At 43.8% G+C, this 12,695-nt stretch overlaps 1 long non-coding RNA gene across 3 annotated transcripts in view; it reads right to left on the reverse strand.

The window, feature by feature from the left end:
- LOC309372363 overlaps window positions 1-12,695 on the reverse strand; it is a 130,272-nt gene that overhangs the window by 16,728 nt on the left and 100,849 nt on the right. Inside the window, exons 1-4 of one of the 3 annotated variants that reach the window (XR_014169455.1) lie at window positions 11,888-11,981; window positions 11,236-11,369; window positions 6,043-6,121; window positions 1,083-1,191 (exon numbers count right to left, since the gene is read on the reverse strand). This is a non-coding gene — a long non-coding RNA (uncharacterized lncRNA). The other 2 variants (XR_014169456.1, XR_014169454.1) reach the window with 2 other exon arrangements.

Raw genomic sequence — 12,695 nt, forward strand, 5'->3', positions numbered from 1 at the left:
GTCAGCCCTTATGGAAAGATAACTGCCCATGTAGGAGAAGTGATTGACACTTTCCAGTGTTACAGCTAACCATGCTTAAGCCTGTCAGAGGAAATTTATAGCTCCAAAAATATTGCTTGGAAACATTACCTTGTTCTCTCTTGCTCAAACCGTCTAACAATGACTATGTAACTGATAGCATTATGTTTGTGTTTTCTAGTGAAACGTTCACCATGACCATAGATTTTTGTCTTTGTTCCCACAACTTGGGAAAGGGACTCACCCATCAATTCTGAATGCCAATTTAAAATGTTTAAAAGTCACATTGGAAGATTTGTGTCACATACACACAAACCAGTTAAAGTACTCTGTTACCACTTTCCCAGTCATGACTTCTGCCAAGGAATCCTGGGAACTGTAGTCTGGAGTCTCCTAACAACTCTCAGCACTTTGACGAACTACAGTTCCGAGTATCTGTTGGACAAAAGCCATGACTGTGACAGTGGAATCCAAGTGCTTTAACTGGATTGTGTGGGTGTGCTGTTACGCTTTGCTAGGCTCCTTATACCTTTGGATGAATGACGGATATTTATCAGATTCAGGTTTTGAAACTGCGTCATGTTAAAAGTGTCCTTCTATTAAAAAGGTGATTGTGCAGCAAAGTTTGATTTTCATTTTTTGGAGAGATCACCAAGCCCACCTGTCACTCATTACTCTAAAGTCTATAATTTATGGGAGAACCTCTAAATAACAGAAAGGAGTTACATGAGAAAAGCAAACTTTTGCTTTCAAGTTTTATTGAAGGTACCATCTTGAAGTGAAATGTTAAGCTGCAAAAATAGTGAATGTGTGTTTTCCAGCTTTGGTATGTGCTGCTGGCTTTGGTTTCCATCAATAAAATACAGCCAGGTTTTCAGGACAGAACACAGTCTTCTCTGATCACCGCTTGCTGAGTTCCTGTGACGCTAAGATGGCTGCCATCCTTCAGTTATCACAGTACTGTACCTTTTGTATAGACAGCATCAGCACAGTGATAACTGAGCCAGGGCAGCCTGTCAGTCATTGCCTACCCATGTTCTTGGGATGACTGGACTTCCATTTACCGGATGCAGATGGCCCCAAGACTCAAAAGCTTTAATTCTCCTCAGCTGCATGTGCAGAAAGATGAAGGTCACAGGGGGCACTGATGCTCGACTCTTGTCACCGCTGCATCTGATGCACACATAATAAATATACAGGAAAATTTGCTTGGGAGCTTATTCAGTAATTGAGCAACCATGCTGCAGGCACTCTAGTTAATTGTTCATGGTAGGACTAGATGTATTTTTATACAAACTGCTCAGAGAACAACAACAAAAATCACTGGTATAGCATTTATTGACAAAATGGTGGCCGAGTCATTCCAGAGAGACTGGCATCATGCTCAAAAGACTCCCATTTGTGCAAAAGAACAACACTGTGGTTGAAGAGCCGTTCACACGGGGGGGAAACATGGCATGACTTGTCTTTCACAGTGCTGCTGAAACCAACTGAAATGTTGAGTCAGGATTCAGTGATGCGTAATTATTAGACTGGCACTCCTACTAGGCCTTATTATGTCACTTTCCTCAGGAAACGTTTCACATGAAATCATGTTTTACACAATACCTATTTTTAAAAGCAGTTTTCAGACTTGGAATGGGGAGATCCTGAAAGAAGAAACATCACCCAATGGACCTCAGTTTGTTTGCTCCGTCCTGAAGATATTTTTGTTTCAACAAGCTTTTTCCAGCTGGATGAAAGGGTCTCTACCTTAGATGTTCATTTTGTATTATTTTCACCTATCTTCAGTAGTTGTTTTGTACTGTTTTTACGGTATGTTTGTAAATCACGTTACTCATGTAACTGGGAATCCCATTCAACTCCTTTAAACTTGCTTCTGCATAAACATGCCTAGGATTGTGCCATTGGACCATTACTAACAGAACAGGTAGAATAGCAATGGTGTTGCAACTGCAATATTTCAGGCTTCTGCCTTGGGTGCTTGCTTATATTTAAATCTAGCTGTTGTTGTTTTTGTAATTTTTTTTACCTGCTTTTAATGTTTTTTATGGTATGGTTGTAAATCACCTCTGGAAAGGTAAATCATAAACTAATTAAAAAACACCACCACCACTAAGACCACCAGAGCTGTTATGTCTTGTTTTGACTACAAATCTAATCTAGGTCTCAGAGTTTTAAAATCTAAGCGGATGACTAACTGGGGGGGGGGCAGGGGGGAGGTCCAAACTGTTTTGTCCACAATACATTTAAACTTCTAGGTGCCGAATAAGGAAGGAAGAGTGCAGAATTGCTGTCAGCAAACATTAAAGATCTATGGGTTTGCAGTGCCTGGTTTGAGGGTGGAGGGGTGGGAGGCTGCAGGGAAGATGCCCTCAGTTGGCCTACCTCTCCCTCACTGCCCTTCTTCCTCTTCCTGTTTCTTCTTACAGCTGCCTGCTCTCTCCAAGAAGAAAGCAAATAGATAAGATAGAGAGAAGGGAGGCCTGTCAGCTGCTTCTGCCCATCTTCTCACTATCATCACCTGCTTGCTCATCACTTCTGATCCAAAGGACTTGTGAGCAGCAGTGCTTAGAGGTTATGGCATGACTGGACCCCTAGATTGTGAGCCACTGGAGGTACCCAGTCACATCAACATCTGACACCCGTCCCAGAAGGTAAAATCATTATTACCGTATTTTTTGCTCTATAAGATGCACCAGACGCACCTAGTTTTTGGAGGAGGAAAACAAGAAAAAAAATATTCTGAATCTCAGAAGCCAGAACAGCAAGAGGGATCGCTGCACAGTGAAAGCAGCAATCCCTCTTGCTGTTCTGGCTTCTGGGATAGCTGCACAGCCTGCATTCGCTCCATAAGACGCACACACATTTCCCCTCACTTTTTAGGAGGGAAAAGGTGAGTCTTATAGAGCAAAAAATATGGTAATTTACATTACTTATAAGTACCCCATGCCAACAGCAACATTCTCTGAGCAGCTCAGGAAATAAAACATTATTTAAAAAGCATTCAGCAATACATTAAAAAAACACCACCAAGATAAAAGAAGATATACTGTACAAAACCTGTAAATTGCTGTTTGCATACCATTTGCTGTTTTGTGTGTTTTATTCATCATAGCCCAACAGCACAATCAAAGGGAAGTCTACACAGAGGCAAGTCTTATGGAGTTCAATGGGACTTCCTTCCGGGTCTGTGCGTACAGGATTGTAGTCTTAGGTTAAATAGGGTTTTTGTGACTATCTACTGTAGCATTAATAACTGTTGTGGCACAAAAAAGGAATTTCCAGGACCCAGGGCTCATCTTTGAGTACATCTTTCCAAAAACAATGCAGCAAAACTCTCGGGAACTGATCCCAACAGAACTCTTGTCTCTAGTAGTGTTACTCCCTAATGGAAAGTCAGTGCCATCCAGTGGCTGGTGTGTTGCATTTGTTATGAAACCTGCCAGTTCAAATTTCAGGATAGAGATCAGAGATGGGGTGACTACTCTAGCCCAGTGGCTAAGAGACTGTTAATGCAATAGGCAGCCTCAGGCAAACTGCAACCCCCTTTCAGTAACAGGGGGATAAGAATGTGATCTACATTACAGGTCTACCAGAACAGTTACTGAGATGAGGTATGGTAAAGCACTCAGAATATGAAAAAGGCACTGCAGAAGTGCTAAATATTACTAGCAAGTCTTCATGCTTTATCATGAGGCCCAAGTTCCTGAATAATAAAATACAAAATGCTGAGAAAATATATTGGGCGCTGCAGTGCACTTTCAATCTGAAAAATAGGTACTGCAAACTTTGCATTAGTGAGGAAAGAGAACCTGGGTATGTGAATTCTGAAATAGCAAGGAGCCCTCAATGAAATTTCCTTGTGATAAAGATATACGAGACCTCTTGCTGAAAGGCCAGCCATCCTTATGTTAGCCAAATGACGAATGATTAAATGAACCTAATAGCACTGTGGCCATTTAAACAGGTGGAAGCAGCAAATCACTGTGTTTCAAATGCTCATGTTACATCAAAAAAACACATATTACAACTGATGTCTCACCATTTGCACCAGTGTTTATACAAGCAGGGTAAAAGGACTTTGTTTCACAAAGCATTTCAAAATGTTTCATCCAAATTCAGCACCTGCCCAATTCAGGCAGCCCATCTCTAATTAGGCAGGGTGATTTTGGGCAGCATTAATATGCATATACATCAATTGCATCCACACACAAACATATAAACTATATTGCTTATCTTCACCCCCACCACCGCCACATCCTTCCTTCTGCTGTCTCCACCTCTATATTTAGATTGTAAGCTTGTTGGGGCAGGGAACTATGTATTGCTTATAAAGGTAAAGGGACCCCTGACCATTAGGTCTAGTCGTGGCCGACTCTGGGGTTGCAGCGCTCATCTCGCTTTATTGGCCAAGGGAGCCAGCGTACAGCTTCCGGGTCATGTGGCCAGCATGACTAAGCTGTTTCTGGCGAACCAGAGCAGTGCACGGAAACGCTGTTTACCTTCCCGCCGGAGCAGTACTTATTTATTTACTTGCACTTTGACGTGCTTTTGAACTGCTAAGTTGGCAGGAGCAGGGACCGAGCAACGGGAGCTCACCCCACTGCGGGGATTTGAACCGCCGACCTTATCAGCAAGTCCTAGGCTCTGTGGTTTAACCCACAGCGCCACCTGTGTCCCTGTATTGCTTATATTTCTCTGTTAAATATCATGTTCACTGATAGTTCTGAATAAACAGAAAGCAAACAAGCCGTTTTTTAAAAAAAATTGTAAAGAGGGAACCCTAGTTTGATTTTTTGCTCAGGTAAGCTTAACTTTACCTTATTTACTAATGTGCCTTAAAGCACTCCTCCAGCCCCATGGAACAGAAGATTTCAACAAAGGGTTCCTGCTACATTTGGTGCTGCACACCAGTTTGGACTTTTGTAGTCAAAATTGAGCCTCAGTGCCCTCTGGTTATTCCAAGGAGCTCTGGGACATAACCTCTTACTGTACTCTTACGGGTATTAACAAACATAGCAAGAAACGAGAGCAAGTCCCGCCTTTGCTAGAAACAGTACTGCACTCAATTACTGGAATGCAAGTAGAATAAAAAAAGCTAATGAAAAATTACATAAGAAGATGGCTTATATAAGTCTGGTGATTTAGGATGCCACTCAAATCAATGGCTGCTTAGCCATTAACTTCAGCGAGACGTGAACTGTAACCTCAGGCTACGATGTTCCTTGACATTTAGATCCAAAATACAAAATGTTAAACCAGTATCTCTAGAAATGAAAGGAAACAGAACTGCAAATAAATAAATCTGCATCTAAGTTCCCAAACTAACTATGTATACGCCAATGAATGTTTCCATGTTACAAGATGGGAATCATAAAGCCATCAAGCAATTGCACAGAGAAATTGCTAGGCTGAATTAGTATTAGAATAAATCTTGCATACTTTGTTAAACACAAGAGGGCAATAAAGAGACAGAAAAACTTCTTGGAAAAATACTTTTAACGTCTTAAAAATAAATCCCAAGCAAATGTTACATAACAGCAGACAGATATTTACACAACGGGATATGAAGCCCCAGCCATCCAATCTTGGTTAGTTGAAACCTGGAGTGATCCGACAAACCTATTTACCCAAATTTTCTGGGCATCTCCCACAAACCCCTATGCCAGTATAAAAGAAAAGAGGCATGTAACATAATAGCCCCAGATCCAGAGATCATACTGTGTATAAACAGCTGTGCATAAGCTGCAAGATGTAAGATGTGAGGATTTCCTGCACTCACCACAAAACAGATGAGCAAGATATTCAGTTCAGATAGTGATCACCTGTTGGGGAAGGAGACACTGCCTCGAGTCTCCCAACCCCCCAGGTCAGCACTGTAGGCACACTTTCAGGTGTTGGATGTGGGCTTCCCCCCTTGTGTTTGCGCTGGCCAGCAGCCGTAAGAGCAGTTCACACACAGATGGCTGTTTCCAAGTACAGACTTGGCACTCACACTTATCCAGACCTCTTAATACAAACCTGTCATTTTCAGATACGATGGTGCCAGATGTTGGAGAAGCTGAATAACAGGGTTGAAAGAGGCATTCTTACTTGAGACCTACAGCAAGAAAAGCAAAATAACATATTGCCTTGGGGTTTTTTGGGGAGAGGAGAAAGGTCGGAGGCAGTATTTGAATGAGTCCTCTTTACGGTATAATTCACATACTCTGCTAATCAAATTCCCCAAGTGAAGAAATAACAGACTCTGAAACTGAACAGAGCTAGGCAACTGACTTCAACTTCTTTACCTATCTTCACATGCCCATCATCTAGTAAGTATAAGTACTTCCCATATATAAAACATGTTGTGACTGAACCATAAAGTGAGTTTGCTGCTATTCCCAATCTTCTTATTCCAAACAAGCACAATGCAACTAACGTGAAAAAGTGAGTGTCTTGAATCTTGCCATTTAATGCCTATTAGATTGGAATGTGAAACCTTATTTTCCATTTCACTTTTCTTTTAAAATGAACACTGAGGTGCAGCTAGCTCTCCAGAATGAACTAAACAATAGGAACTGCCAATGGTAAAGAGGCTAAACCCGGTCTCTCCAGAAAATATCTACACATGAAAATACTGTAATAAAAATAGGCGGTGGTTTGGATCAAGAGGAAGCAGGAAAATTGAGAATTAGCAAAAGTCACCCCCTTTCATGCTGCACAAAAAAGTGCAATTTCTTTAAATATACATATGATTACATATACTCCCGTGCTCCTTGGAGAAAGAGCTATCGTTCTGGGCCATGCCTCAAGTGGTAGAGCACATGCTATGCAGTCAGACTCGTGGAATTGTAGAGTTGGAAGGGACCCAGAGGATCATGTAGTCCAACCCCTTGCAGTGCAGGAACATACAGCCTGTTTATAAGGATGGTGTAAACTATATGTTGTACCACTGAGCTACAGCACACTGCACTATTTCAACAATATTTTTTAAATTATATAATCTGCAATGACAATCAAAGTTCAGCTTTTGCTAAATGTATTTTCCCCATAGCACTATATGCTTCATTAATAGCCTCCACACTACCCAGCATTTACATCTACAAGAAGGAAATGCATCACAATCATGATTAGAAAGAATTAATATTTTAATCAAGGGAGATATTAAGTACAATCCACTGGGAAGCTTGTATGCAAGGCCTATTGAAATCAGGGCCACATTTCAATGTGGTTTGAGCAGGAAAGGTTCCCAGCAGACAATGCTGTATGAAATTACAATAAGAGCAGAGCTCCAAGTGCTCTGGGTGCTACTAAGAAGAAAATCTATATTTTTGAAACAAATGAATTACTAACGGAAGGAAAATGTAGACACAGCAACGGAAAAGCCATACTTCTGAAACTGTCATTAAAATCAATCAATTTCCCAATAAGTTTAATGAGCAAGACTTCTGCCCTATATTTTATTTTTGAGTTCTCTTTCCTTGAATATTTTAAAGCACCAGGCTCCAACCTTTTTTGTGTCAGGGCCCAGATTTAATCCCAACCTTCAACACTGGGTAAACTTACTATTATCCATCTAAATGGCTCCATCTTTTAAGCTCTTCCTTTCTCTCTCTCACTTGCTTCCTTTCTCACCCTGTCTGTCTGTCTTTTTTTATTTCCTCTAGCAGGTGGTGGCTGCTAGAGGAACAGACCTTAGGTGAGGCTCCAGGTTACATCCTACCAAATGAAAACCTATATGGCACAGGCAAGTCCTATGCAGGTTCCCCAGCCATTGGCTTAAATGGCTGTTGTCTGTGGCTTAAGAAGAACTGAACATCGATGGTCCACAAGAATCACACAAATGACAAACAAAATCTCAGGTGTGCCATCAGTCATCAAAAGGCTTCTGGCTGCCTTTCTTTGGTCCATTCTTCTCTTTTCCCTTCTACCACACATTTCTTTACAGACATCTGTTATTTGAGAGTCTACATATGACAAGAGAATTCTCACTCACCCTGAAAGGCAACTTTTGCTGTCAGAGCACCAAACAAATGAATAATTCAACACATAAGTCTCCAAAATGCCTTATTAGTTATGCATTAGCTATTATTCACAGGCATGTAATCCTGTCTTTCTTTCTTTTCCCTGGAAGCCTCATGGACCAAACAACCTTCTCCAAAAATCCTCAGATATGCACTCCCAAACCTGTGCTCTTCTATAAGAACAATGGAAGATATCCAGTTAACATTATGGCAGCATTGATCCTATGTCTCCTAAGACAAAGGCTGCAATCCCACTTACCTGGGAGTAAGCCTCACTGAATTCAGTAGTGTTACCTCCGAGCAGACCTGGTTAGAACTGTGAGGTTAGTATCTTCATCTCTTCCCATTATCAAGTGAAATGGAGACAAATTTTGCTCACAAAGAAGTTTAGATTCAATCGCTTCCAAAGTCCTTATTAGCACTCAGAAATAAAGGGAAGAGAAGAGCTAGTTGTTATTTCTAGAATGTCTATTCAGGCGTGCTGTAGATCAGTGGCAGAACACCTGTTTTAGTATGCAGAAGGTCTTAGGTTCAATTCCTGGCATCTCCAGGTACGTCTGGGAAGGACTTCTGTCTGAAACTCTGGAAAGCTGCTGCCAGTCAGTGTAGGCAATACTTAGCTAAATGGACCTATGGTCTGATTCAGTAGAAATACTGCAGTTTCCTATATTCCTATCAAAATTCACGGATGCTGCAGTCATGGAACCAAGGCCATAGACCTGGACCTTTGTCACTTATTGGCCAGAGAGCGCAAACATCCCTATATTTTGTTAAAATATAACCTCAGTCAGTCACCAAGAAGCAAATGGTTTATCCAAGCATTCTGACGGAGTGGCCATTCTGTTTGTTCATATATAAACTTAGCCCTAGAAAATCCCTAGGTTTGCCAAGTAGAGTTAAACGATCTTATCTCCACTACCAAGCAAAAAAACAACAACCCTAGGATCCAACTGCAGGTGAGACTGGGGGTTGGTAGTATCTCCACCTCTTCTCCTTATCAACTTATATTTTTGGTGCTCTGCTGAAGCCCTCCTTCTGATAATTCCTTGATCAGAGGGACAGCACTCAGCAGCAAGAGACAGGGCATTTTCAGTGGTGGCACCCCAGCTGTGGAACATCTTCCTTAGAGAAGCTTGCCTAGCACCAACTTTACAATAATGTTGGCACTAGGCAACAATGTGTTTTATTACCCAGCTGTTTTAATCTGCTGGAAGTCAATTTTTTAAGCGTTTTATTCAGTTTTATTTTTGTTAAATTTATTGTACACAGTTCAGAAATGAAATAAAAGATGTCTGGTAGCATGAAAATGTTTCAGGTAACACAAGCAGAAGGGACCTAGGGAAGGAACTTCAAGTCCAACCTCTTGCTCAAGGTACTACAGCATTCCTGGCAGGATAAGCTGCCCAGTCTCTGCTTAAACATGAGCGCCTGCTGCTTCCCAGGGTCAGCCTGTTCCTCTGTGTCAAATATCTCCTACTACTTCTAATCTTTAGCTGAGGTCTGCTTCCCTGATATTTTCACCCTGCCCTCTGGAGCAAGAGAGAATAAGAAATAAATAATTAGTACTTTTGGATGAGCAGGAAGACCTTGAAGCTTGGCTGGCAAGTAGCCAGTTGTCACAAGCGTGCTCAGAAACAGCTAAATTGCAACATAAAAATAAAACAGGAGGGAGGGGGAGAGAGAGAGAGAGAGAGAGAGAGAGAGAGAGAGAGAGAGAGAGAGAGAGAGAGAGAGAAAATGCCCCCTGGATCTTGCGGGAATAGCTTCATAGGGATTTGTTATGCCTAGAACTATCAGATATCCTTGATTATTATTTTTTAGATGTCATGTATTTGAAATTTGTTCCCTAACTGCATATTTTCAGAGCTTATTGCTGGAATCTGAGGGTCAGAATGTCCCAGGCTTTACCTGGCCCAGTAGTTAATTTTCAGGATGAGCGGGAGAGGGCTGGTAGTGACTCAGTGTGTGATGGAAAGACACTCTGGCCATACCCAGAGGCACTCTAGTCTTACATGCATTGCCAGGAATTGAAAACAAGATGGAGATTAAGGCTGAAGTCCTGCACGCTTAATTGGGAGTCAGCCCCAATGAACTAAATGGACCTTCTTTCTGAGTAAACGTGACTAGGGTCAGTTGGCATACCACCGTTTCGGGATAAACTCAAGCCTTTACAGGGCCAGTGTGAGACAGTAACACACTACTGGCTTCTGACAAGAGACATACAAGTCCTGTATGGCCTTGGGCAAGTCACTCTCTCTCAGAGAGGATAAATGTGGTGTGCATGCTATGACTGCTTATAATAGGGGCAGCCTTTTAAACACCCAGGGCCCTAGTTGTGCAGATGAGGGAAGTTTAGCTGGTGCAACTTGCAACCCACTGCATACCTCACCTCACCACGGTACTGGTGGGGCTAAGCTCCATTTCCCCAAATCTCGCTGTCAAAAAACACAAGATCCCCAAAGTTAGTGTTGTCACCTGACAGGACAGGCTAGAGATCATGTGTGGTCTTTTGAAACCTCTGAAGCAAGAGCAAAGACACAGCCACTAGGCTGCCCTTTCCATTCCTTCAGCGTTTCCTATCCAGCTGCCTTAACAAGTAGGAGTTGATCTTGCCCTACAGCCGGCAGAGGAGAAAGGTGGGTGACAGGGGCTAGTGGTGGAATAGGGCAGGTGGCACAAAACTGCAGCTTCCTTCACTTTTAAAGTGACAGGCAATAGAGACCTAAGAGCTGACAACGCCCCCCCCCCTTTGATTCAAAAGATGATCATTTCATGCTTAAAATCCAAACTCTGCAGTAAAACAAACAGAACAGAGCGCACTACACTGAGTCACTGACAATCTGCTGCCCCTTCAGTGCATCTTCAGCTTTATTATGTTGGAAGGCACCCCTGGCCCTCCCTACCTTACCAGCTGAAAATAAAAGAAGATGCACACCAAAAAGTGCCCATACTGGAGAAACACGACTCTACAGGCAGCGGCATCTCCAGGGTTTGAGGCAGGAGATATTCCCAGCACTGAGAACAGCAGCAGGCCAGACCAACCGGCTCGCCTGCTCTTTGCCAGCCGGAATCTCCAACAGGGATCAAGCTTTGGGGTATCCGAGTAGCAGCACTTGTCCGAGGAGCGACCCTCAAAAGCGCGCGGTACCAAGGCTGCTTGACAACAGCCTCCAGCCCCAGCTGTAGCTCCTCCTTTCGGGATACTCACCCCAGCCAGCCTGGGAGCCTCCTCCGTCTTCCTCTTCCTTCTGCTTCCGAGGCTCCTCCCTCTGGATGTTTCATGTAAACAACATCTAGGCTATATTTACAATCGCTTGACTGGAAGGGAGCAGCGCCAGGATTCTTAAGCAAAATAAGAGTGCGCAACGTTTTTTCAAAAGCCACCCAGGCACCCGCCCTCGGGGGCTCACTAGCCATGCGCCCCCCCCCCGCGCCACCTCCACAATCGCAGCGCAAAAGGAGGTCTCCCCTCCGTAGGGCAGAAAAATTCGCCTCGTTCTAAACATCCGCTCCGTCAAAGGGTTCGGGGAGAAGATGGGACCCCACCCCTACCCACCTCCCCGTCCCTCGGGGGTGGGGAAGAAACCCCAAAGCAAAGCAAAACATTCGCTCCCGTACCCGAAAAGTGCGCCTGCGGTAGGCGTGCCTGATGGTTAGAGCAGAATAATTAGCCAGCTGTTAGGGAGCCCCGCTTGTAAACAAAACCCAGCGTCTCCAGCGGCGTGCAGCCACGGGCGATCGCGGATAGGAAGGGAAAACAAGGGGGAAGGGAACCCGAATCTGACCCGCTACTCCTCCCCTCAGACCCCGCACCCTCGAGAAACAGCCCTCCCCTCTCCGCCGTAGAAACATGCACCAACCTCGGCAGCTGGGCTTTTCAGGAGAGTCTGAAATGTGAATGGAGACCTGGCAGCTCGGGAGTTGGGCTGCCTGGCTGCGATGCCCTGGAAAAACACACACGCCCGCCCGCCCCCTCCCTGATCCCGTCCCACCCCCGCTCCCCGCAAGCCGCTGCCTTCTGCCCACCCACCTTTCCAGCCGCGTTTTCTACCCCCTCTCTCTTTTTTTCTTTGTTCTTAGCGATCTTTGCATGAAGATTATCTAATGACGCAGCATAGACTCGCCACAACGTGACTGTCGCCATTTTTCTGTTTTTATTATATATCTCTCTCACTGCCATGTGATAGATTAAAAAAAAAAAAAACACCGCCGAGAAAGACACACACACACACACACACACACACACACACACACACACACACACACACACACTCTTCCGGGTCTCATGACCAGAATGAAAGCAGCCAAACAAGAAAGGAAGGAGACAACTTCTGGGGAACGTGTGGGCACCTTGTCTCGGTCCCTCTCCTATCCAAGCGGGAGTCTCAGCTGACAGAGCGGCAGCAAACACATGGCGCATCGCTTCTAACCTGCACACCCGATCAGCTGGTGGCTAAAGTGTCCGACCAGGACCACACGACGCAGGGCAGGCGTCGCTTATCCCGGAGTCACTGACAGTTCAGATGGCATCAAAGCAAAACTGGCTTCGCTCCATCCTTGGCACCCGAAAGGGCTTTCTGCAACATAACATCTTGGGGAACCAACTCAAAGCATTTAATTTTACTTCCAAAATGCATTAAGGATACTAAACACTATCCCTTGGGTTTT

The sequence above is a fragment of the Podarcis melisellensis genome (genome assembly GCF_964234715.1).
Source record: "Podarcis melisellensis genome assembly, chromosome: 6".
NCBI classification, from domain to species: domain Eukaryota; kingdom Metazoa; phylum Chordata; class Lepidosauria; order Squamata; family Lacertidae; genus Podarcis; species Podarcis melisellensis.